The following is a 24,355-nucleotide window of genomic DNA, read 5'->3' on the forward strand; positions in this document are numbered from 1 at the left end:
TAGGTGTAATATTAATACTAGCCAATTACCTCATACTAGAAATGTAGTATAATTGTTCAGATTCATTATGTTGCTTACCCCATGTTCAGGGCATTGCAGTAGCTTAGGTAACCATATTACGACCACTAAGAACGGTCACTATGTGAGTCGTCTCATAACCATGGATACCTAAGCAACTGCAATGCCCTGCACATGCGGTAAGTGACAAGTGAAGAGCTATACTACATTTTTAATTGGAGGCATTTGCTAATACTAATATTACACCTACCACATATTGGTCAAGGATTTTGGAGATGGGAATATCCCTTTAGTAAGTAAGACAGATACAGCAGGAATGGGAACCCTGCCCACAGGAGCTTACAATCTTTCTTTTTAAGCTGTGTAAAGAACAACATTGAAGTTGTTCAGGATGTGGCACATTTTTTAATTAAGAACATAGGTTGTTTCTGGATCGCTAAATTCAGGAAGCCAGATTCGAATGTATTTTTTTTAAGGGTGTTTCAAGGCCTCTCAATGCTTCTGCAAAGCTATATTGATAAGAATGAAGAAGCATCTTACAGAGTCTGGGGTCTCCTTTTCATCAGTACTTTTTCTACCCATGATCTGTGGGTCAAATTATATTATGGTCAAATATCCCAGACAGCAGGGAAATACAGCGAGTTGCAAAAGTATTAACCCCCTTGGCATTTTTCTGTGGTTTCCTAACTCACAATCTGGATTTTAATTTTTTTCAGGGTTTGCATAAGTACATATGAAGAACATGCTACAAATGAACAGTTTGGTTTCCTTCCTATTCACAATAAGCAAACAACAAATAGGACTAAGTAACTGAAAACTTCAGTGTGCATAACTTTTTACCCCCCCAAGGTCAGTACTTTGTAGAGCCTCCGTTTGCAGCATTTACAGCTGCAAGTCGCTTTGGGTTAGTCTTTATGAGCTGCTTTCCGCATCTGGGATTTTTGTCCATTCTTCAAGGCAAAACTGCTCCAGCTCCTTCAAGTTAAATGGTTTCCTCTGGTGAACAGCAATCTTCAAAAGTCTGACCACAGATTTTCAATATGATTAAGGTCTGGGCTTTGACTAGGCCACTCCAAAACATTTAGGCTGTGTGCACACGCTGCGGATTTTGCTGCGGTTCCGCAGCGGTTTTGGCCGCTGCGGACCCGCAGCAGTTTCTGCTGCGGTGTACAGTACCATGATTCCCTATGGGAATCAAAACCGCAGTGCAGACGGTGCAGAATTTTCCGCGCGGATTATCTGCGGTTTTCAATCCGCAGAAAGAATTGACATGTCAATTCTTTCTGCGGATTCTCCTGCGGTTTGCCATCTCCTCTATTGAGGAGATGAAAAACCGCAGGGCAAAACCGCAGAGCAATCCGCAGGTAAAACCGCAGGTCTTTTGACCTGCGGTTTCACCTGCGGATTTTACAAAATCCGCGCGGATGAATCCGCACATAATCCGCAGCGTGTGCACACAGCCTTAGGGTACGTTCCCATGATCATTAAATGCTGCGGGTTGAACGCTGCGTACATCCACAGCGTCCAACCCGCAGCATCCAGATGTTACAGCATAGTGGAGGGGATTTCAAGAAAACCCATGTCCACTATGCGTGCACCGACATCCGCAGCTCACCCGCGGAGACGGACATGGGGAGCATCTTTCCAGACCACAGCATGTCAATTTATCTTGCAGAGCCGCAAGTCTCTGCAAGATAGATGTCACCCGTCCAATGTATTCGACATGGTGATTCCACACGGTTCAATGGACACATGCGGAATCACCTGCGTTCAAAAGCGCTGCCGATTACTGACAATGTGAATGTACCCTTACATGTTTCCCCTTAACACTTAATGACAGAGCCAATTTTGACAATAATGACCAGGCCAAATTTTACAATTGTGACCACTGTCACTTTATGAAGTTAGAATTCTGGAACGCTTCAATGGATCCCACTGATTCTGAAATTGTGTTTTTGCGGCATATTTCACTTCATGATAGTGGTAAAATTTCTTCGATGTGACTTGCGTTGGTGAAAAAAATGGAAATTTGCCTAAAATTTGGAAAATTTTGCAATTTTCAAACTTAACTCTGATTTAAGGGCATACAAATTCTGTCACAAAATAGTAACCGTAATCAATAACATTTCCCTCATGTATATTTTACATCAGCACAATTTTTGAAACAATTTTTTTTGTTAGGAAGTTATAAGGGTTAAAAGTTGACCAGCAATTTCTAATTTTTACAGCAAAATTTTAATTTCCAAAACAATTTTTTTTTTAGGGACCACATCACATTTGAAGTCACTTTGAGAGGTCTATATGATAGAAAATACCCAAAAGTGACACCATTCTAAAAACTGCACCGTTCAAGGTGCTCAAAACCACATTCAAGAAGATTATTAACCATTCAGGTGCTCCACAGGAACTGAAGCAATGTGGAAGAAAAAATGAACATTTAAAAAAAAATTTTACAAAAAATTTACTTTAGACCCAAACTTTTTTATTTTCACAATGGTAATAGGAGAAAATGAACACCAAAAATTTGTTTTGTAGTTTTCTCCTGAGCACGCCAATACCTTATTTGTGGGGGAAAGCCATTGTTTGGGTGCACGACAGAGCTCAGAAGGGAAAGAGCGCCATTTGACTTTTTGAAATTTAAAATTTGCTGGAATAATTATAGAACGCCATGTCGCATTTGGAGAGCCCCTGATGTGCCTAAACAGTGGAACCCCCTTCCCCACAAGTTACTCTTTTTTGAAAACCACACCACACAAGGATTTTATCCAGGAATATATATTGAGCATTTTGAACCCACAGGTACGACAAAAAGTTTGATAATATTAGGTCGTCATATTGAATATGTCATCATTAGTGTTGAGCGCAAGTGCTCGCTACTCCAGTTTGCATCAGGTGCTTGAGTATGCACCAAATGTCGTGGGTGCTGGAGTGACATGCCCTAGTCCCTGCCCCACATGTTTTGCGGCTGTTTGACACCCAAGAAAAAACATGTGCATACCCGAGCAATCGATGCAATCTTGAGTAGCGAGCACTTGTGCTCAACACAAGCCATCATATCATTTTTTTTTCAAAAGTAGAAAAAAGAAAAAAAAAGAAAAACCAAACAATTCTAATCCTAACTCTAACCTTAACACAACCCTAACTCCAACTGCAAAGAATGAGGGGGAAAAAATGTATAGTGGTTACTATCTTTTTTTTCTTTTGATCACTGTGATAGGGTCTATCACAGTGATCAAATGGAGCTAATAGGAAAAATTTCCTATTGTTGTCGAGTATTGGCAGGCAGATCTTGGTAGGCGCACTGCGTCCATTTTATTTTTTTAGGAAGATGATGCCGGGAAGGATCAGGATGGTCGGGGGATAGCGGACGTACCAGGAGGTCTCAAGGGGCATCATTTCTCTCTCCTCTGACATGTATATCATGTCAGAAGATAGAGAAATCATTGTTTTTGTGGGAATAACGACAATCACGATTGGTGACTGGAAAATCCATCCCTGATCTTGTTTTCCACGGTCTCAGCTACCCCCTGGAGACCTTCCGACCCTGGGAGGCGCTACAGCCTTATTCCCAATCGCCGACAGGGAATAAGTACACTTAGCGGCCGACGATTTAATGTGTATCGTCGGTCGCTAATGGGTTAAACCACTCAAGTGTTTTGGGTCACATTGTCTTGTTGGAAAGTGAACCTCCATCCCAGTCACAAATCACTAATGGACAGATTTTGATCAAGAATATCAGGAAAGCAGGGACACACAGATTGCAGTAGCTCTGGCAGGGAGGGACTCGAAGAGTGGGATGCTGGTGTAGAATTTTTCCACTTAGAGGGGATAATCCTTATCCAGCAGTGGGTGGACCAAGTCCCACACAATTTTCTCACTTGCAAAGAAGATGGAGGGCATATAGGTGGTTCAATATGCGTGTCCCTCCCTTCGTAAAACCCCAAATCTGCAGGTGTACCCTGAAGTACTCTCAAACAGCTTGCACATTTTTATTCTGTACCTTGTCCTCTTACTGTAATGGTATTGCTGGAATGTAAGCCTTCTCTTGAAGTGAATTAGAAACTCATTCACACAGATGTCCCTTTAGGGAATATACACACCAGCAAATTTAAAGCTCCAATGGTCAGTTACTGACCAAATTTTGAAAAGTTGCTCAAAGTTGGGGGTTCTCGGCATTCAGGGGATCCACCTTGCCAAGTGGGGATTTAGGAGCTTTCTGCGCTTTGTGTGTGGGTCTCTGCTGTATATAACTATGCTGCGACCCTCTATTCGTGATGGTTTCACTCACCTGTACGGCTAGAAAGAACACCGTGAGCACAACTCAAGATGGTGCTAAGGTTAGGTTCCCAAACCGTTAAAGCAACAAATATGAACCTAGCACTCAAAGGTGAACTGACAGGATCTTCCAGAAAGACCTCTTTTACCTCACGTCCTCACATTTAACTGTCCTTTCCATTTTTCCTCACAGCTCACAGCTGTTTCGTTTCCATGACAACTCCCTCAGCTGATTTCTAGCTGACTCACCAACCCCCTCTGCTGGCCAGAATTTATAAGGCATCTCCCTTTTCTGACCTGCAGCAGGAAATTGTGATAAATCTATGCTGCCTGGCATGGGGTCCCTTTCTGCCGCCAAGCATGACTTTACCTCTTAGAGGGAGGCGATGTCACTGTGACAACCGGACTCTGGGGTGTCACATTTGCAGCAATCTGTGCTGGAGGCACTGATGTCACTGTTCCATAGTGCCTGCATATGATCGCTGCTGTTACAGCACCGACCACCGCTGGACATCAATATTTTGGGCACTTTTGTCAAACCATTTAAATTGCCATCACTGGCTGTTCAAAACTGAACAGCCAATGAAAGCGATGGTTGTTGTCAACCTCCTGTACCAACTGGAAATTCTCATGACATAACTGTTTATCAATATGCGGGAACCCCTCCCCAAATATGACATACAGTTATGTCATATGTCAGGAAAGGATTAAAGGGAACCTGTAAGCAGGTTTTTTGCTTTGTAATTTGATAGCAACATGATGTAGAGAGAGAGAGAGTCTGATTCCAGCAATACATCACTTAATGGACCGTTTGGTGCAATTTTGAAAGCATCCTTGTTTAGCCTGATGTAGATGTAGCAGAGCTAAGACTTCTGAGCGGTGTATAACCCCACCCACACCCCATTGGCAGAAAGTTGCTAATCATTGGTGGGGTCAGGGTTGCACAGATTATCCTGACTGGCCCACATGAGGCATGTAGTCCTCTAGTGATAATACACTGACTGTATTGAAACTACAGCACACAGCCCAATAAAGTGACACATCCTTGGTATCAGACTCTCTGCATCTAGATCATGCTGCTCTCAAATTAAAGAACAAAACACCAGCTGACATATTCCCCTTAAGATAGGAATAACCTTTAACCCCTTCCTGACATGCGACGTACATATACTGCTCTGCGGGATCTGCGTTTCAATAGTGACAGCAACATTGATGCAATTGCATTGTTCTGATGGTCTCCATGGGGACCCCCGGCTGCAAGATGGGTCCTGCAGGGAAGGGTCTGCTAAGAGCAGGCGGTGACATGCCTCCTTTCCTGCTTGTCAAACAATGATCTAATGCTCTGCAAAAGAATTGCAGAGTATCAGATCAGCGAACTGGTACTGTACAGTGATGACAATGTAAAAAAAATAAATAAAATTAACAAGTGTAAAAATATTTTTTTAAAAATCCCCAAATTAAAAAAAGAAAAGAAAAATACCGTATTTTTCGGACTATAACATGCACATTTTTCCTCCCAAAATGTGGAGGAAAATGGGGGTTGCGTCTTATTGTCCGGATGTAACCGGCTCTGGCTGTGGTGGGGAGGTGGGGAAGCGGTTTTGGCGGAGTAGTGAGTTACAGAGGCAGGAGGTGGCGGCTGCGGCTAACTCCTGTGCCCGCTGCTAAAGAGAAATGAATATTCACTGCATTCTATGTCCATGGGAATGGAGGGCAATGAATATTAATTTCTTTTTGGCATCCTGTTATGATTGGTGCTATCCTTATTCTGGTATGATTGGCCACATCAGAAAAGATAGAAGAAAAAAAAAAACATTACACTTGCCTTCCTCTGCTCCCTCGCAGTGTCCTGCTCTGTTGCCAGCAGCTGCTTAATGCTTGTAAGTAGCGCAAGGCAGGGACGTCATGCGCTGCTCACAAGCAGAGCACCGCATACGAAATACTCACCGGGACTACTCATCGCAGACAGCAGTGAGTATTCATTGCTCTTCAGTAGTGCGCAGTGTCAGCCGGAGCCTTCCGGCTGCTACCGGCGGTCGTGTGTGCCAATAATTAAGAGAAATGAATATTCATTTCTCTTAAGTATCGGCACATGTGCCCGCCGGTAGCAGCAGGAAGGCTCCGGCTGACACTGCGCACTACTGAAGAGCAATGAATACTCACTGCTCTCTGCGATGAACAGTCCCGGTGAGAATTCCGTATGCTGTGCTTTGCTTGTGAGCAGCGCATGAAGTCCCTGCCATGCGCTGCTTACAAGCAAAAAGCAGTTGCTGGCAATGGAACAGGACACTGCGAGGGAGCGGAGGAAGGCAAGTGTATTGTTTTGTTTTTTTTAAATCTTTTCTGATAGGGCCCATGCATGCCAGGAACGGGATGGGGCCAATCATACCAGAATAAGGATGGGACCAATCATCTAATATATAAAGCTCAAAGTGTGTATGTATGTGTGTTTGTGTGTGTGTGTATGTTTGTATGTCCGGGATAGGCATCCGCACCGTCGCAGCTACAGCCACAAAATTTGGCACAGTCACACGTCTGGACCCCGAGAGCGTCCTAAGCTATGTTGTGAGGTGAAATTTTAACCCCGCGCGTTCCAATTCACCAAACAATTTTGCCCCTATCTACATACTGGGGGAAAAAGTGTGTGCGCGTCAAGCCCCGCCCCTCATTGTGATGTCACAATGCCCCTATTTGCATACTGGGGAAGCAGTGTGTGCGTATCAAGCCCCGCCCCTCATTATGATGTCACAATGGTTGCCATGGCGACGCTGATGTCATCAAAGGTTGCAAGCCCTGCCGCCGCTCATTATGATGTCATAATGGTTGACTATGGATTGGAGGATGTGTGATGAGTATTTGGGCACCGGACTATGGGATGGAGGATATGTATGACAGGTATATGGGCACGGGACTATGGGATGGAGGATATGTATATGGGCACGGGACTATGGGATGGAGGATATGTATGACGGGTATATGGGTACAGGACTATGGGATGGCAGATATGTATGATGGGTATATGGGCACGGGACTATGGGATGGAGGATATGTATGATGGGTATATGAGCACTGGACTATGAGATGGAGGATATGTATGATGGGTATATGGGCACGGGACTATGGGAGGGAGGATGTGTGAGGGGTATATGGGCACTGGACTATGGGATGGAGCATGTTTGACGGGTATATGGGCACGGGACTATGGGATGGCGGACATGTATATGGGCATGGGACTATGGGATGGCAGATATGTATGATGGGTATACGGGCACGGGACTATGGGATGGAGGATATGTATGATGGGTATATGGACACGGGACTATGGGAGGGAGGATGTGTGATGGGTATATGGGCACTGGACTATGGGATGGAGGATATGTATGATGGGTATATGGGCACGGGACTATGAGATGGCGGATATGTATGATGGGTATATGGGCATGGGACTATGGGATGGAGGATATGTATGATGGGTATATGGACACTCGACTATGGGATGGAGGATATGCATGACGGGTATATGGGCACGGGACTATGGGATGGCGGATATGTATGATGGGTATATGGGCACAGAACTATGGGATGGAGGATATGTATGATGGGTATATGGGCATGGGACTATGGGATGGAGAATATGTATGATGGGTATATGGGCATGGGACTATGGGATGGAGGATGTGTGATGGGTATATGGGCACTCGACTATGGGATGGAGGATATGTATGATGGGTATATGGGCACGGGCCTATGGGACGGTGTATATGTATGATGGGTATATGGGCATGGGACTATGGGATGGAGGATAATTATAATTTGCTATAACTAACCACAGTTAGTTACTATGCCCGGGCAGCGCCGGGCTCTTCAGCTAGTACCAAGATAAGGATGGGGCCATGCATACCAGGACCAGGATGGGGCCAATCATACCAGGATAAGGATGGGACCATGCATACCGGGACTGGGATGGGGTCAATGAAAACAGGATAAGGATGGGTCCATGCATACCAGGACTGGGATGGGGCCATTCATACCAGGATAAGGATGGGACCATGCATACCAGGACTGGGGTGGGGCCAATAATAACAGGATAAGGATGGGACCATGCATACCAGGACTAGGATGGGGCCAATCATACAAGGATAAGGATGGGGGCGATCATTCTTGCCAGGATAAGGATGAGGGGGACCATTCCTACCAGGATAGGGGTAAGGGGGCCATGCATACCAGAATAGTGATGAGGGAGCCATGCATATCAGGATAGGGGATATTAAGTATTTATTTTACTCATTTATATATCGCTATTAATTCCACAGCGCTTTACAAACATTATCTGCACTGTCCCCATTGGGGCTCACAATCTATATTCCCTATCAGTATGTCTTTGGAATGTGGGAGGAAACCCACGCAAAGACGGGAGAACATAACATCTGCAAGGAGTTTCTGTCCTTGAAGGGATAAAGTACAGAATTTACCACATTTTTTGCTTCATTTTTTCCCCAATTTCCGCCTCAAAAACCTAGGTGTGTCTTATAGTCCGAAAAATACGGTAAGTGTATTTATTGGAATAATATTTATGTAAAAAAAACAAAAGAACACATATTTAGCATCACCACGTCCATAACGACCCGCTCTATAAAACTGTCTCACTAGTTAACCCCCTTCAGTGAACACCTTAAAAAAATAAACAATTTAAATAAAAAAGGCAAAAAAAATGCTATATCATAGAGCGGAACAAAAAGTGCAATAAAACACAATTAAAAATACGAATGTAAATAAAAATGGTACCGCTGAAAATGTAATCTTGCCCCTTAAATAACGAGCCACCATACAGCTCCATCAGCAGAAAAATAAAAAAGTTATAGCTCTCAAAATAAAGTGATGCAAAAATTATTTTTGCTATGAAATAGTTTTAATTATGTAAAAGCGCCAAAACATAAATATATATATATATATATATATATATATATATATATATATATATAAATGTGGCATCATACTGACCCGAAAAATAAAGCTGCATTATCAATTTTACCGCACGCACAACAGTATAAAGAAAAAAAAATTCCTGAATTGCTGTTTTTTGTTCATTCTACTTCCCAAAAATCAGAATAGACAGAGATCAAAGAAGGCCATGCGTTTAAAAATGGTACCAATAAAAATATCAACTAGTCCCGCAAAAAAACAAGTCATCACATGACTGTCAGCTGAAATATGGAAAAATTATAGCTCTCAAAATAAGGGGGATGCAAAAACTAGTATTTGCAATAATAAGCATCTTTTAGTGTGTGACAGCAGGCAAACCTAAAAACCCGATATGAATCTGGTATCGCTGTAATCGCACCGAACCGAAGAACCTAATCACTTATACCACATAAGGAATGGCGTAAAATAAATAAAACCAATTCTTCACCTGTTTATTTTTCAATTCTGCCTCCCAAAGATTGCAGTAAGGCTCGGCACACGTTTATCCTGCGCTCTGTGCTGATCACTTACATCGGGGATTCTGTGTAAATCTCTGAAATACATGATTCAGTTGGAACATCTGGCGGAAGATTCCCTATAACGAGGCAGATGTAGTCACTGTGGTCACCGTCTGACATGACCCGGGAGTGTCCGTCTTTTTAGAAGAGCTTAAAAGTGAGGTCGACCAGAGTTTTGTGGACTTCTGAAAAGAATGACACCACTGAACAGAGGCTCTGCTGCCTCATTATAGTAAATGGTCCTCGGGGGTTTCATTTTAATCATGTCACTTAAAGATTTAGATGGAAACCCCAATGTAAGAGCTCAACGTAAAGCTAAACAGGATCCCAGATGTTATGTAAAATGTTCCCAATAAAATCTTCAACTAAGTCCACAAAAAAAGCAAGTAGTCACTCAGGTCCGTCATGTGTTAATGAAAATATAGGGGACTTCCACGTTACTGGTAGCACAAAGGCTCTGGAAAAGTCAGGCCTGCACCATGCCCGCTTGCAGTCTCCTGCCCGCTCCCTGTCTCCTGCAGTCAGCATGTCATCGCGTCAGCCATGTACCGCCGGAGAGTCAGCGCCGGAGGTAGAGGCAGAAGCAGAACGCCTGGAAACGGGACCGAGACGAGTATGTGTTTTTTTTTTCATGGGGGGTGAACATGGGAATTCTATGGGGGTGACGTGCAGCACATGGGGATTCTATGGGGGTGACGTGCAGCACATGGGGATTCTATGGGGTGACGTTCAGCACATGGGGTTCTATGGGGGTGACGTGCAGCACCTGGGGATTCTATGGGGGTGAAGTGCAGCACATGGGGATTCTATGGGGGTGACGTGCAGCACATGGGGATTCTATGGGGGTGACGTGCAGCACATGGGGATTCTATGGGGGTGACGTGCAGCACATGGGGATTCTATGGGGGTGACGTGCAGCACATGGGGTTTCTATGGGGGTGACGTGCAGCACAAGGGGATTCTATGGGGGTGACGTGCAGCACATTGGGATTCTATGGGGGTGACGTGCAGCACATTGGGATTCTATGGGGGTGACGTGCAGCACATTGGGATTCTATGGGGGTGACGTGCAGCACATTAGGATTCTATGGGGGTGACGTGCAGCACATTGGGATTCTATGGGGGTGACGTGCAGCACATTGGGATTCTATGGGGGTGACGTGCAGCACATTGGGATTCTATGGGGGTGACGTGCAGCACATGGGGATTCTATGGGGGTGACGTGCAGCACATGGGGATTCTATGGGGGTGACGTGCAGCACATGGGGAGGCTATGGGGGTGACGTGCAGCACATGGGGAGGCTATGGGGGTGACGTGCAGCACATGGGGAGGCTATGGGGGTGACGTGCAGCACATGGGGAGGCTATGGGGGTGACGTGCAGCACATGGGGAGGCTATGGGGGTGACGTGCAGCACATGGGGAGGCTATGGGGGTGACGTGCAGCACATGGGGAGGCTAAGGGGGTGACGTGCAGCACATGGGGAGGCTATGGGGGTGACGTGCAGCACATGGGGAGGCTATGGGAATGCAATATATGGGGAGGCTGTGTAGACCTCAATCAGTATATGGATAGGATATGGGGGCCTCATGCAGTATATGGGAGGCTGTGTGGGGCCTCATTCAGTATGTGGAGAGACTGTAGGGCTCATGCTGTACATAAGGCTGTGTGGGGCTCATGCAGTATATGGGGAGGCTGTGTGGGCTTCATTCCGTATGTGGAGAGACTGCAGGGTTCATGCTGTACATAGGGAGGCTGTGTGGGGCTCATGATGTACATGGGGAGACTGTGTAGGGCTCATGATGTACATGGGGAGGCTGTGTGGGGCTCATGCTGTACATGGGGAGGCTGTGTGGGGCTCATGCTGTACATGGGGAGGCTGTGTGGGGCTCATGCTGTACATGGGGAGGCTGTGTGGGGCTCATGCTGTACATGGGGAGGCTGTGAGGGGCTCATGCTAAACATGGGGAGGCTGTGAGGGGCTCATGCCGTACATGGGGAGGCTGTGTGAGGCTCATGCCGTATATAGGGAGGCTGTGTGGGGCTCATGCCGTATATGGGGAGGCTGTGTGGGGCTCATGCTGTATATGGGGAGGCTGTGTGAGGCTCATGCTGTATATGGGGAGGCTGTGTGAGGCTCATGCTGTATATGGGGAGGCTGTGTGAGGCTCATACCGCATATGTAGTAGGCTGTGTGAGGTTCATACCGCATATGGGGAAAGCTGTGTGGGGCTCATGCCGCATATGGGAGAGGCTGTGTGGGGCTCATGCCGCATATGGGAGAGGCTGTGTGAGGCACATGCTGTATATAAGGGGCTGTGGGAGGGTTTAAAGATATATAGGGGGTGTCAGCATACTTAATTCTGCTCAAACTTAAGTGATACAATTAATATTAATAAATTAATATTGAGTAGAATTAATTTCAAGCTATTGATTCGGCCCTCCACAACAGTCATGGTTCTCTCATGTGTTCACTTGGGAAAATTAATTGCCCACCCCTGCTCAAAAGAAATTCAGTAAATTCTGCATTCCCAAATCCAAATGCCACCCCCCCTCCCATTCTGAGCTCCAGTGTGTCTTAACCGCAAATAGACACCAGATATTTAGCGTTTCTGTAGTGATGACAGCCCGCCTAATGTCCGGGTGCATGTCTCCAGAAGCATGAGCTGGGCATAATGTACTGGTCACTACAGTGGCAGTTTGCAATTTTCACTCAGCAACATCCACTGCTGCCTGTTTCTGGAAAACACCCATGGAGTTAAAATCATCACTACATCTGTAAGATAAATTCCCAAAGGGGTATAATTTTCTAAATGGTGGCACTTGAGGAGGTGGAGGGGGAGTCTGCTTATCTAGCACTTGGGGGCTCTGTATATGGAGTCTGCAAACTATTCTAGAAAAATAAGCACGCCAGCAGGCAAATAGCGCTCCATTCCTCCCGGGTCTCTCTGAATGGCTAAGCAGTACTGTACAGCCACATATGAGGTATTCCTACATTCAGCAGAAATTGTGGGAAAAATTTTGGTGCCATTTCCAGTATGAAAAAGTAAAATTTGGGGCCAACATAATTTTGGTGGTAAAAACAGGGATTTTTGTGTACTCACTGTAAAATCCTTTTCTCCGAGCCACTCACTGGGGGACACAAGACCATGGGTGTTATGCTGCTGCCACTAGGAGGCTGATACTAAGTAAACACAGATTAGCTCCTCCTCTGCAGCATACACCCACACACAGGCTCCAGCCAAGCCAGTTCCGTGACAAAGCAGTAGGAAAACAACAACATTATATAAGAGTATACATACGTCAAACTAAAGAATATACTCAAGCCTTCAGGCCAACAGTGTGGGTGCTGTGTCCCCCCAATGAGTGTCTCAGAGAAAATGATTTCACGGTGAGTACACAAAAATCCTCGTTTCTCCTTTGCCTTACTGGAGGACACAGGACCATGGGATGTCCAAAAGCAGTCCCTGGGTGGGAACTGACAGAACAAATCAAACCCCACGCACCAGCTGTCTAGAGATGTGCTACCGCCGCCTGCAAAATCTGTTTTACCAGGCCCACATCTGCGGAAGCCTGAGTGTGAATGTGGTAGTGCTTCAAGAAGGTTGTGCAGACTGGACCAAGTCACAGCGCTGCAAACCTGTTCCGCCGACGTCTGGTGCTGAATGGCCCAGGAGGCACCCACCGAATGAGTGGAGTGTGCCTTAATTCCCACTGGGATACGCTTGCCTCTGACACGGTAAGACTCTTGAATGGCCAAGCATATTCACCTGGCTATTGTGGACTTAAAAGTGGCGACTCACTTCCTGTGACCCACCGGAAGAACGAATAAGGCGCCAGTCTTACGGAAGGACATCATCCGTGAGACACACCTTCGAAGAGCTCTCACCAGATCCAGAATGTGAAGAGCCTTGTCAAAACGGTGCATTGGTGCCGGGCAAAACAAGGGCAGGACAATGTCCTCGCTAAGGTGAAAGGAAGGGACCACTGTGGGCAAGAAGGATGGGGACGGCCTGAGAACCACCTTGTCCTGGTGAAAAATTAGAAAAGAAGCACAACAGGAAAGAGCAGCTAACTCCAATACCCGCCTGATAGATGTCATCTCGACAATGAAGGCGACCTTCCATGAAAGGAGAGTCAGAGAGTTGTCCTGCAGTGGCTTGAAAGGAGCCTCTTGTATAACACACAGGGCCAAGTTAAGGTCCCAGGTATCCAACGGTGTTGTGAATTCGCTTTCTGGCCTACCTCTGGTTACTGCTGAAGGTGGTGGAGCTGGTCAGGTTGACGGAGGGGTTGCGAGTTCTCTTTCTGGGGTCTCTCTGGTGGTTACTGGAAATAATGGAGCTGATCTGATTAACAGAAGCTTGCCACCTGATAATGAGGACGACGAATGGCGATCTGGGGTTTCAGACTGGATTTAAGGCAGCCGACGCCCTCTATCCCTGCTGGTGATTTTTTCCTGCCTCCTGAGGTCTTAGTTTCCAGCTCAGTCCCTGCATGCTCAGCTAAGTGTTCTTTTGCTATTCTGTTCCATTTGATCTGATTTTGTCTATTTCAGTTTTGTGTGGGTCAGCCAGCTCCGGCTGGGGCTGTGCTGAATCACCGTCCATATGTTACTGCTTGTGCCTGTTTGTTTTTGTCCCTTATTAGATTGGCCTCTTTTTGCTCTGCTTTCAGAATATAACAGAGTGCTTTCTAGTCAGTATGGGCCCAATTGTTTGCTCCGTCTATTTTCCTACCTGCGTTTGTGTTTTCATCTAGTCTCACCGACAATATGTGTTTGGGGGCTATTTCTTTGGGGTCTGCTCCGGGGCAGTTTAGATTTCCCCTTTCTTGCTTTAGGCTTAATTAGCTCTCCGGCTGTGCCGAGGCGTCTAGGATCATCGTAGGCACACTCCACGGCTACTGCTAGTTGTGTGGATAGGATCAGGGGTCTGCAATCCGCTTAGTTACCAACCTATCTGGTTTTCTGTGGCTTAGCTTGGGCTTGCTCTCCTCCTCGGTGACCCAATCATAACACAACGGCCTTCTATGGGGGGCACCACGTGGGAGACACCCTGAATGAAGGTCTTCACCTGCATCTTGGAAGCAATCAGACGCTGGAACAAAACTGATACGGCAGAGATCTGGCCTTTGAGGGAACCAAGTGCTAGGCCTGCGTACCAATTAGTCTGAAGGAACTGCAAGATAATCGGAAAGGAGAAGACAAGAGGAGAACCACCGCATTCCCTGCACCAAGCATAAAATGCTTTCCAGATTCGATGATAAATGTGCCCCGAAGTGGGTTTACGAGCTCTAAGCATAGTGGAAACCACTTCTCGGGAGAACCCAGCTTGGGTTAGGACCCAGGATTCAACCTGAGTTCTGGTGGCAAAAATCAAGCCCTCGGAGAGCAAATCTGGTCGCTCCGGAAGTGGCCAAGAAACTATGATGAGTTGCACCAACTCCGTGTACCACGCCTGGCGCGGCCAGTCCGGAGCGACTAGGATCACTGGAACCCCTTCCGCCTTTATCTTCCTGATAACTCTTGGAAGTAACGGAAGTGAGGGAAACACATACGGAAGACGAAATTAACGCCACAGAAGAACCAGTGCATTCGCCCCAATGGCCTCTGAATCCTGGGGCCAAGCTATTAACTCTGGCTCCTTGGCGTGTAGTCTTGATGCCATCTAATCAACTTTCGGAGTCCCCCAGCGATAAACAGTTCTGTTGTAAGACCTCCGGATGAAGTGACCACTCTCCAGAGGCAAGACCCTGACGGCTGAGGAAGTCTGCTGCCCAGTTTTCCACGCCCAGGATGTGAACCGCTGAGATAACTGAGTGGGTCATCTTGGCCCAGCAGAGAATGTGTTTCACATGGCACATTGCCGCCCTGCTGCGGGTTAACCCTGATGGTTGATATATGCACAGCCGTGGTATTGTTCGATTGTATTCGGATGGGGCGACCTGCCAGGAGGTGATGGAATCGCCGCAGGGTTATCCGAATCGCCTGGATTTCCAGGACATTGATCGGAAGAAGCGACTCCTGAGGCAGCCAGCGCCCCTGGGAAGTGTGATGGCAAAAGACGGCCCCCCAGCCGAGATATCCAGCATCAGTGGTGACGAACGGCCATTGAACCAGGAGAAAAGATTTCCCCTGGGTGTGGAAAGACCACAACGTCCAACACCTGAGCGCCCGCTTGTCCCATAGAGACAAGCAGCATAGACGGTCGAGAGAAAATGGGTTTGTGTCCCAGGCTGATAGAAGCGCAAGTTTCAGAGGACGAAAGTGTAGCCGGGCAAAGGGAACAGTTTCCATTGCTGCCACCATCTTGCCCAGGTCTCCCATGCCGAATCTGATAGAGTGAGGAAACGGGCGACAAAGTGCACGGGATCCTTGTTTCGAGGGAGAATATCCAACCCTCGGGAAGTGTCCAGGGTCATTCCTAAAAAGGATATCTGCTGAGCTAGGACAGGAGAAGATTTGTTTAAGCTTATCAGCCAGCCCAGGCAAGAAAGTGTATCCAAAGCGAGACGTATGCACTCCGCGCAGGCTTGGAAAGACGGGCCCTTGATTAGGAGGAGATTGTCTAAGCAAGTAAGCAAGGCAGAACGACCATGCCCCGAGAGTGCAGAAAGGAAAGGACGGCCGCCATGACCTTTGTGAGCACTCTGGAAGCGGTGACAAGGTCAAAGGGCAAGGCTGCAAAATGGAAATGTTCCCCGTGGACGGCGAAGCGCAGGAACCTTTGGTGCAGAGGGAAAAAAAAAAATTGTGATATGAAGGTAAGCATCCAAGATGTCAATGGATGCTAGGAACTCCCCCCTCTCCATCGAAGTGATGACCAAATGGAGGGACTCCATCCTGAATTGCCATACCTTGATGAACTTGTTTAGGAGCTTCAGATTGGGCCGCACCATTCCGTCCTTTTACGGAACCACAAATAAGTTGGAGTAGAACCCTTCGAACCTCTCGTTTTCTGGGACCGGAATAATGACCCCGTCTTGACGTAGTGAATGGATGGCTCGATAGAAAGCCCGAGCGCCTTTGTTTTGGGGGGTGAAAGGGGAAGAACCGTGCCGGAGGGCAGGAAGAAAACTCTATTTTGTATCCGGAATACACTAGGTCCCTACCCATTTGTCTTGGATGACGGAGAGCCAGATATGACAAAACAGGAGTAGACGACCGCCTACTCTGCTGGTATTGACCGGATAAGGCAGCGAGTCATTGGGCTGAGAATCTATGGGACCTAGATCCCTTAGATCGAAATTGTTTGGGTCGGTTTTTCCATGACCGGATGGTCTTATATGAAACCTGGGGAACCCTGTCCCACCGAGGGGGAACGCCCGGATCCGAGAGAGAAGGTCGCATTGGATCAACCGGGATTGCTGTGAAAGGGCCGAAAGCGGGTCTGTAACGGACAAAAAGGTCGCCTAGTCTTCTGCTGGGGGAGGAATTTACTTTTTCCTCTTGTGGCGTCCGAGATAAGATGATCCGGCTTCTCTCCGAACAAACAACCGCTCTGGTAAGGCTGAGACTTTATGGACTTTTTGAATGCAGAGTCCGCTCGCCATTCCCTGAGCCACAGTGCCCTTCTGATGGTGATGGTGTTTGATGCTGCACAATTAGTCACATCCAGGGAAGCGTGCATCAAATTATCCCCGGACAAGGAAATCTGATTGGATAGGTCTGCTGCCTCCGGGAGAAGATCACTATCAAAAATTGATCTGGTTAGGGTATCTGCCCAAGAGACTATAGCTTTAGCCACTCACGCTGCGGCAAAGGAGGGAGAAAATGCCGAGCCCGAGGCCTCGAAAACAGAACGGGCAAGGTTTTCTGACGGTCCGTGGGGTCTTTAATCGAGGACCCGTCTGGTAAGGATAGGAGAGTTTTGGTAGCCAGGTGGGAGACAGGTGGATCAACTGAAGGGGATTTGGCCCACTCCATCCACATAGACAGGAAGGCCTCAAGAGGCTTCTGACCTGCAAAGCACTTGTCCTGTCACTCTCTATGCCACCGAACTATGTCCTGAAACTCGGGGTGGTTGGAGAAGACCCTTTGAGGGCGTTTAGTCCTCTTAAAAGGACACCACGCGATCCGGGACAAAAATGGAGCTCTTGTCAGCCTTCAAAGTCTGGTTCACAGCCTCAATGAGACTGTCCACCGTCGCCTGATAATCCAGAGTCTAGATCAAGAAGCATGTCGTAATCAGACTCAGAGTCCGGGTCACTGCAAACCCCGACTGAGGGGGAACGGGACACGGAGCTCACGGATACGGAGGCGCAAGAAGGCCCGGAGACGAGCTATGGACCCATTTCCTAAATGCCTGTGGGGCTTTTGACTGAGCGCGACCCCTGCTTGTCAACCGTTCCAATGAGGTAGCGGATTCTTCCGAGATAGGCAGACGAATGCCCCGACCAGTGGAGGGACTCAATAGCTTTTGCTAGAGAGGCCATGGACTGCGACAGTGACAAAGCCCACTCAGGGGCACTAGGTATACTTGGTTCGGTAGCGGCGGAGGGTTCCTGAACGCATTCAGGATCACAGGCATTGCAGAGTGGCGTACTCTGTCCCCGCTGCCGCTAAGTCTGGCAGGTCGTATATGAGGTGAAAAACATTTTACAGTGGAGAAAAAGAGTAATTAGTCACCAACCAATTGTGCAAGTTCTCCCACTTAAAAAGATGAGAGAGGCCTGTAATTAACATCATAGGTAGACCACAGCTACGAGAGTCAAAATGAGAAAAAAATCCAGAAAATCACCTTGTCTGATTTGGCAAGATTTTGTAAATTATGGTGGAAAATAAGCATTTGGCCATTAACAAAAGGTCATATCAATATTTGTTATAGATCCTTTGTTGGAAATGAAAGATGTCAAATATTTTCTGTAAGTAATCACAAGGTTGGCACACACTGTTGGTGGTATGTTGGCCCATTCCTCCATGCAGATCTCCTCTAGAGCAGTGATATTTAGGGTCTGTTGCTGTGCAACACGGATTTTCAAGTCCCTCCAAAGGTTTTCTATGGGGTGGAGATCTGAAGACTGGCTATGCCACTCCTGAATCTTCATATACTTCTTATGAAGCCACTCCTTCGTTGCCCTGGCAGTGTGCTTGGGATCATTATCATGCTGAAAGCTCCATGCAAATTTCACCTTCAATGTCCTTGCTGATGGAAGGAGGTTTGCACTCAAAATATCACCATACATGGCCCCATTCATTCTTTCGTATACACGGATCAGTCGTCCTGGTCCCTTTGCAGAGAAACAGCCCCAAAGCATGATGTTGCCATTCCCATTCTTCACAGTAGGTATGATGTTCTTTGGATGCAATTCCACAATCTGTCTCCTCCAAACACGACACGTTTTGCTTCTACCAAACAGTTCTACTTTGGTTTCATCAGACCACTTGACATTCTCCTAATACTCTTCTGGATAATCCAAAGGCTCTCTAGCAAACTTCAGACGGGCCCGGACATATACTGGTTTAAGCAGGGGGAAACGTCTGGCACTGCGGGATCTGAGTCCCTGGCAGCGTAGTGTGTTACTGATGGTAGCCTTTGTTACGGTGGTCCCAGCTCTATGCAAGTCATTCACTAGATCCACCGTGTGGTTCTGGAACTTTTGCTCACCGTTCTTGTGATCATTTTGACCCCATGGGGTGAGATCTTGATGGAACCCTAGATCGATGGAGATTATCAGTGGTCTTTTATGTCTTCCATTTTCTTATTATTGCTCCCACAGTTGAAAAAAAGTTGAAAAAATCAAAAATAATTTAAAAAATCAAAATATATTCTATTTAGAATATACATTCTATTTAGAATATCTAAATATACTGTATTTGTATGAAAAAAAACCTAAACTATAAAAGTGCACATATTTGGTATCGCCGCATCCGCAACGACTCTACCTATGAAATTGTCCCACTAGTTAACCCCTTTAGTGACCACTATTAAAAAACAAAACAAAAAAAAAAAAAAACACATAAGGCAAAAAGAGTCTTTTAGGCTGTGTGCCCATGTTGAGTTTCTTAAGCGTTTCCGCTGCGCTTTTCCTCCACGCCCTGGGTACCATAATCCTGTTAAAAATTGAATTAAAATAAAAAAAAAATCAGGATATACTCACCCTCTGATTGCCCCCGGAGTCCTCCCCCCTCTCAGCCACTCTGCCAGCATCTTCCGTTCCCAGGGATGCATTGCGCGAATCACCTGATGACGTCGCGGTCTCGCGAGCGTGACGTCACAAAGGTCCTTCGCGCAAAGCATCCCTGGGAATGGAACGTATCGGGAGTGCCGCTGAGGAGATCGAGGGCCGTCAGAAGATGAGAATAACCATTTTTTTAATTATTTTTAACATCCTATCTTTTACTACTGATGCTGCATAGGCAGCATCAATAGTAAAAAGTTGGTCACACTTGTCAAGCACTATGCTTGACAAGTGTGACCAACCTGTCAATCACTTTTCCAAGCGATGCTTCATTTCCGCAGCAATTCTGCAACGTGGGCACTTAGCCTTAGCGTGTGACAGCAGCCAAACACAAAAACCCGCTGTAAGGCCTCTTTTACGCACCCTGATATTTCAGGTACCGGAGATGTCAGTGTCCATGTGTGTAATACTCGCAGCACACGTGTGGCATGCATGTGCCACATCAGTACCACACAGACGGGCACCAGGGAAGAAGTGTTACAGTAAGCGCTGTTCCCCGATGCCGATTGCTGAACACGGCTATTATCATTCTGCCCTGAACTGCCGGCGATCGGCGCAAGCAGGGGAGAATAATGAGAGTTACATTACATTACAAAAGGGGAAGAAGGTGGACCCAGGCAACTATAGGCCGGTGAGTCTGACTTCTATACCAGGAAAGATCTTTGAACAAATTATTAAACAACATGTATGTCAGTACCTGAATAAGAATGAAGTGATTAAACAGAGTCAGCATGGGTTTGTAACTAATAAGTCATGTCAGACTAACTTAATTTCCTTCTATGACGGAATCACTGATTGGGTAGATCAAGGAAAGGCTGTAGATATAGTATATCTTGACTTCAGCAAAGCATTTGACAAAGTATCTCATACAATCCTTATTGAAAAAATGACTAAGTATGGAATGGACAAGGCAACTGTTAGGTGGATTCTTAACTGGCTTAGTGATCGGACCCAAAGAGTGGTCATAAATGGCTGCACATCCAGTTGGAAGAATGTCTCCAGTGGGGTACCACAGGGCTCTGTCCTGGGCCCTGTATTGTTCAACATCTTTATCACCGAATTAGATGAAGGAATTGAGGGTAAACTGATTAAATTTGCTGATGACACAAAGCTAGGAGGGATAGCTAATACTAGAGAAGAGAGAGAGAGGATTCAAAAAGATATAAATAAACTGGAGCAGTGGGCAACAACTAACAGAATGATTTTTAACAGGGAAAAATAACAAGTACTACATCTGGGCAATAAAAAGGAAAAAAGCATATACAGAATGGGAGGAATAGGGCTAAGCAACAGCACATGTGAAAAAGACTTGGATATACTAATAGATCACAGACTGAATATGAGTCAACAGTGTGATGCAGCAGCAAAAAAGGCAAATGCAATTCTAGGATGTATTAACAGAAGCATACAGTCTAGATCACGTGAAGTCATTATTTCCCTCTACTCCTCTTTGGTCAGACCTCATCTGGAATATTGTGTCCAGTTTTGGGCACCACATTTTAAAAAAGACATCAACAAACTGGAGCAAGTTCAGAAAAGAGCAACCAGAATGGTGACCGGTCTGCAAACCCTGTCTTATGAGGAAAGGTTGCAGGATTTGGGAATGTTTAGTTTGCAAAAGAGAAGACTGAGAGGAGACTTAATAGCTGTCTACAAATATCTAAAGGGCTGTCACATTGTAGAAGGATCATCTTTATTCTCTTTAGCACAAGGAAAGACTAGAAGCAATGGGATGAAACTGAATGGGATGAGACACAGATTAGATATTAGAAAAAACTTTTTGACCGTTAGAGTGATCAATGAGTGGAACAGGCTGCCACGAGAAGTGGTGAGTTCTCCTTCAATGGAAGTCTTCAAACAGAGGCTGCACAGACATCTGACTGGGATGATTTAGCGAATCCTGCTTTGAGCAGGGGGTTGGACCAGATGGCCCAGGAGGTCCCTTCCAACTCTACGATTCTATGATTCTATGATATGATTTAAGTAATAAAAGAGACAGAAGGTGACGGCTGATAGGACTATTACGCCCATCAGTCTACTCCTGCTGCTGTTAATAAGTGACAGCAGCAGCGGCGGATGGGAGTATTCATCTGCCATTCCTGCGCTGTAAATAAATACGGCAATAAAAAAAAAAAAAAAAACACGGCGTGGGTTCCCCCCTATTTTTGATACCAACCAGACAAAAACTCACAGCTGGGAACTGCAACCCTCAGCTGTCATCATGGCTGGTTACCAAGAATAGAGGTGTCCCCATGCTGTTTTTCAAATTATTTAAATAAATAATTTTAAAAAACGGCGTGGGGTCCCCCCTGTTTTTGACAACCAGTCTTGCTAAAGCAGACAACTGGAGGCTGGTATTCTCAGGCTGGTAAGGGGCCATGGATATTGACCACCTGCAGCCTAAAAATAGCAGCCCGCAGCTGCCCAGAAAAGGCACATCTATTGGAAGCGCCTTTTCTGGCGCTTTGCCCGATTCTTCCCACTTGCCCTGTAACGGTGGCAAGGGGGGTAATATTTGTGGGGTTGATGTCACCTTTCAGGAGACATCAAGACCATGGCTTAGTAATAGAGAGGAGTCTATAAGACACCCTCATTACTAATCTTATAGCTGTATTGCCAATAAACAGAAACCCAGTATAAAGTCCTTTATTTGAAAAAAAATGAGATTTCCTTTATTAATCTCAATGAAACCATACTTACAACCACGTCTAACCCAAGCGAAGCCCTCGATCACCTGCAATAAAAATAAAATAGCAACAATATACCATACGTGTCCGTCGTTGTGTCCCATGCCATAATCCATGTCTGGTGCAAAGATGCGACCATCCCGGCTGAAAACCACTGGCGAATGAGCTGCTGGGAATACAGCATCAGTGACCGGGGGTGACGTCATAGAGGCTACCTTTGGTCACTGAGCTCCGTTCCCAGCCGGGCTGAGCTGCAATCAGATCCCCGTTAGCACCATGAGCGCTCACTAAGTTGTGGGCTTGATGTCACCTGAATGGTGACATCAACCCTACAAATATTACCCCACTTGCCACCGCTATAGGGAAAGTGGGAAGAGCCGGGCAAAGACCCAGAAATGGCACATCTAATAGATGTGCCTTTTCTGGGCAGCTGTGGGTTGCTAATTTAAGGCTGTGGGGGGATCAATATCCATGGCCCCTTACCATCCTGAGAATACCAGCCCCCGACTGTGAGCCTTAGCAAGGCTAGTTGTTAAAAATAGGGGGGACCACACGCGGGTTTTTTTTAATGTATTTAAATAATTAAAAAAAACTACGTAGGGACCCCTCTATTCTTGATAACCAACCTTGCTGAAGCTGACAGCGGAGGGCTGACAGCTGAGGGTTGCAGCCCCCAGCTGTGAAATTTGTCTGGCTGGTTATCAAAAATAAGGGGGAACCCATGCCTTATTTTTAATTTTAATTACCGTATTTATTTACAGCGCAGGAGCGGCAGATGAACAGTCCCACCCGCCGTTCCTGCTGTCACTGTTATTAGCAGCAGCAGGGTAGGAGTAATAGTCCCATCAGCCGCCACCTGCTGTCTTTTAATACTTAAATGTAACTCATCATTCTCCCCTGCTCGCAGAGCAGATGAGAGGAGAATGATTAGAGCCGTGTTCAGCGCTTACTGTAACGCTTCTTCCCCGGCGCTGATGCGTGTCACATGGATGACATCAATGTGTGTCATGTGTATGCACATGTGCGGGACGTTTTATTGCCCGTGGTGACATTAAAAAATGGACACGTCAGCGTGTTTTGCCCACGGACACATGGGCCGTGAAAACACACCGACATGTGCACAGACCCATTCGCTTGAATAGGCAAATAGCACTCCGTTCCTCCCGAGTTTCTCTGCATGGCTAAGTACTACTGTACAGCCACATATGGGGTATTGCCACGTTCAGTAGAAACTGTGGGACAAATTTTGTTGCCATTTTTACCCACTTCTTGTGTGAAAATGTAAATTCTTTGACCAAATCAAAATTTTGGTGGTAAAAAAAAAGAATTAGACTTACCGGTAATTCGGTTTCTAGGAAACTTCCACGACAGCCACCTTGGAGGTTGTCTCCCCGCCCTAATAGGGGACAGTAACACAAAGAGGTTAAATAACCCTCCCCTTCCTGCTACCTCAGTGTTTTTTCTGACATACTAGCATGAATAGTTACCGCAAGTAGAGCAGGAATCATCAGGTAAATATATCATATAGGGAGGGAAATTAGTGCTGTCGTGGAAGGTTCCTAGAAACCGAATTACCGGTAAGTCTAATTCTATTTTCTCTAGTCACCTTCCACGACAGCCACCTTGGAGTAATGCCAATGTTAATTTTTTAGGGAGGGACTACGGCTTGCAAGACGCGTCTGCCGAACGTCAGATCCCTATCGAAATCCAGTC

At 46.3% G+C, this 24,355-nt stretch overlaps 1 protein-coding gene across 1 annotated transcript in view; it reads right to left on the reverse strand.

Annotated features, from left to right (window-relative positions):
* The window catches only part of L3MBTL2 (L3MBTL histone methyl-lysine binding protein 2), a 308,748-nt gene that overhangs the window by 258,578 nt on the left and 25,815 nt on the right, over window positions 1–24,355 (reverse strand).

The sequence above is a fragment of the Dendrobates tinctorius genome, unplaced genomic scaffold (assembly GCF_039654945.1).
Source record: "Dendrobates tinctorius isolate UK_male_01 unplaced genomic scaffold, ASM3965494v1 ptg000033l, whole genome shotgun sequence".
Classification (NCBI taxonomy): Eukaryota; Metazoa; Chordata; class Amphibia; order Anura; family Dendrobatidae; genus Dendrobates; species Dendrobates tinctorius.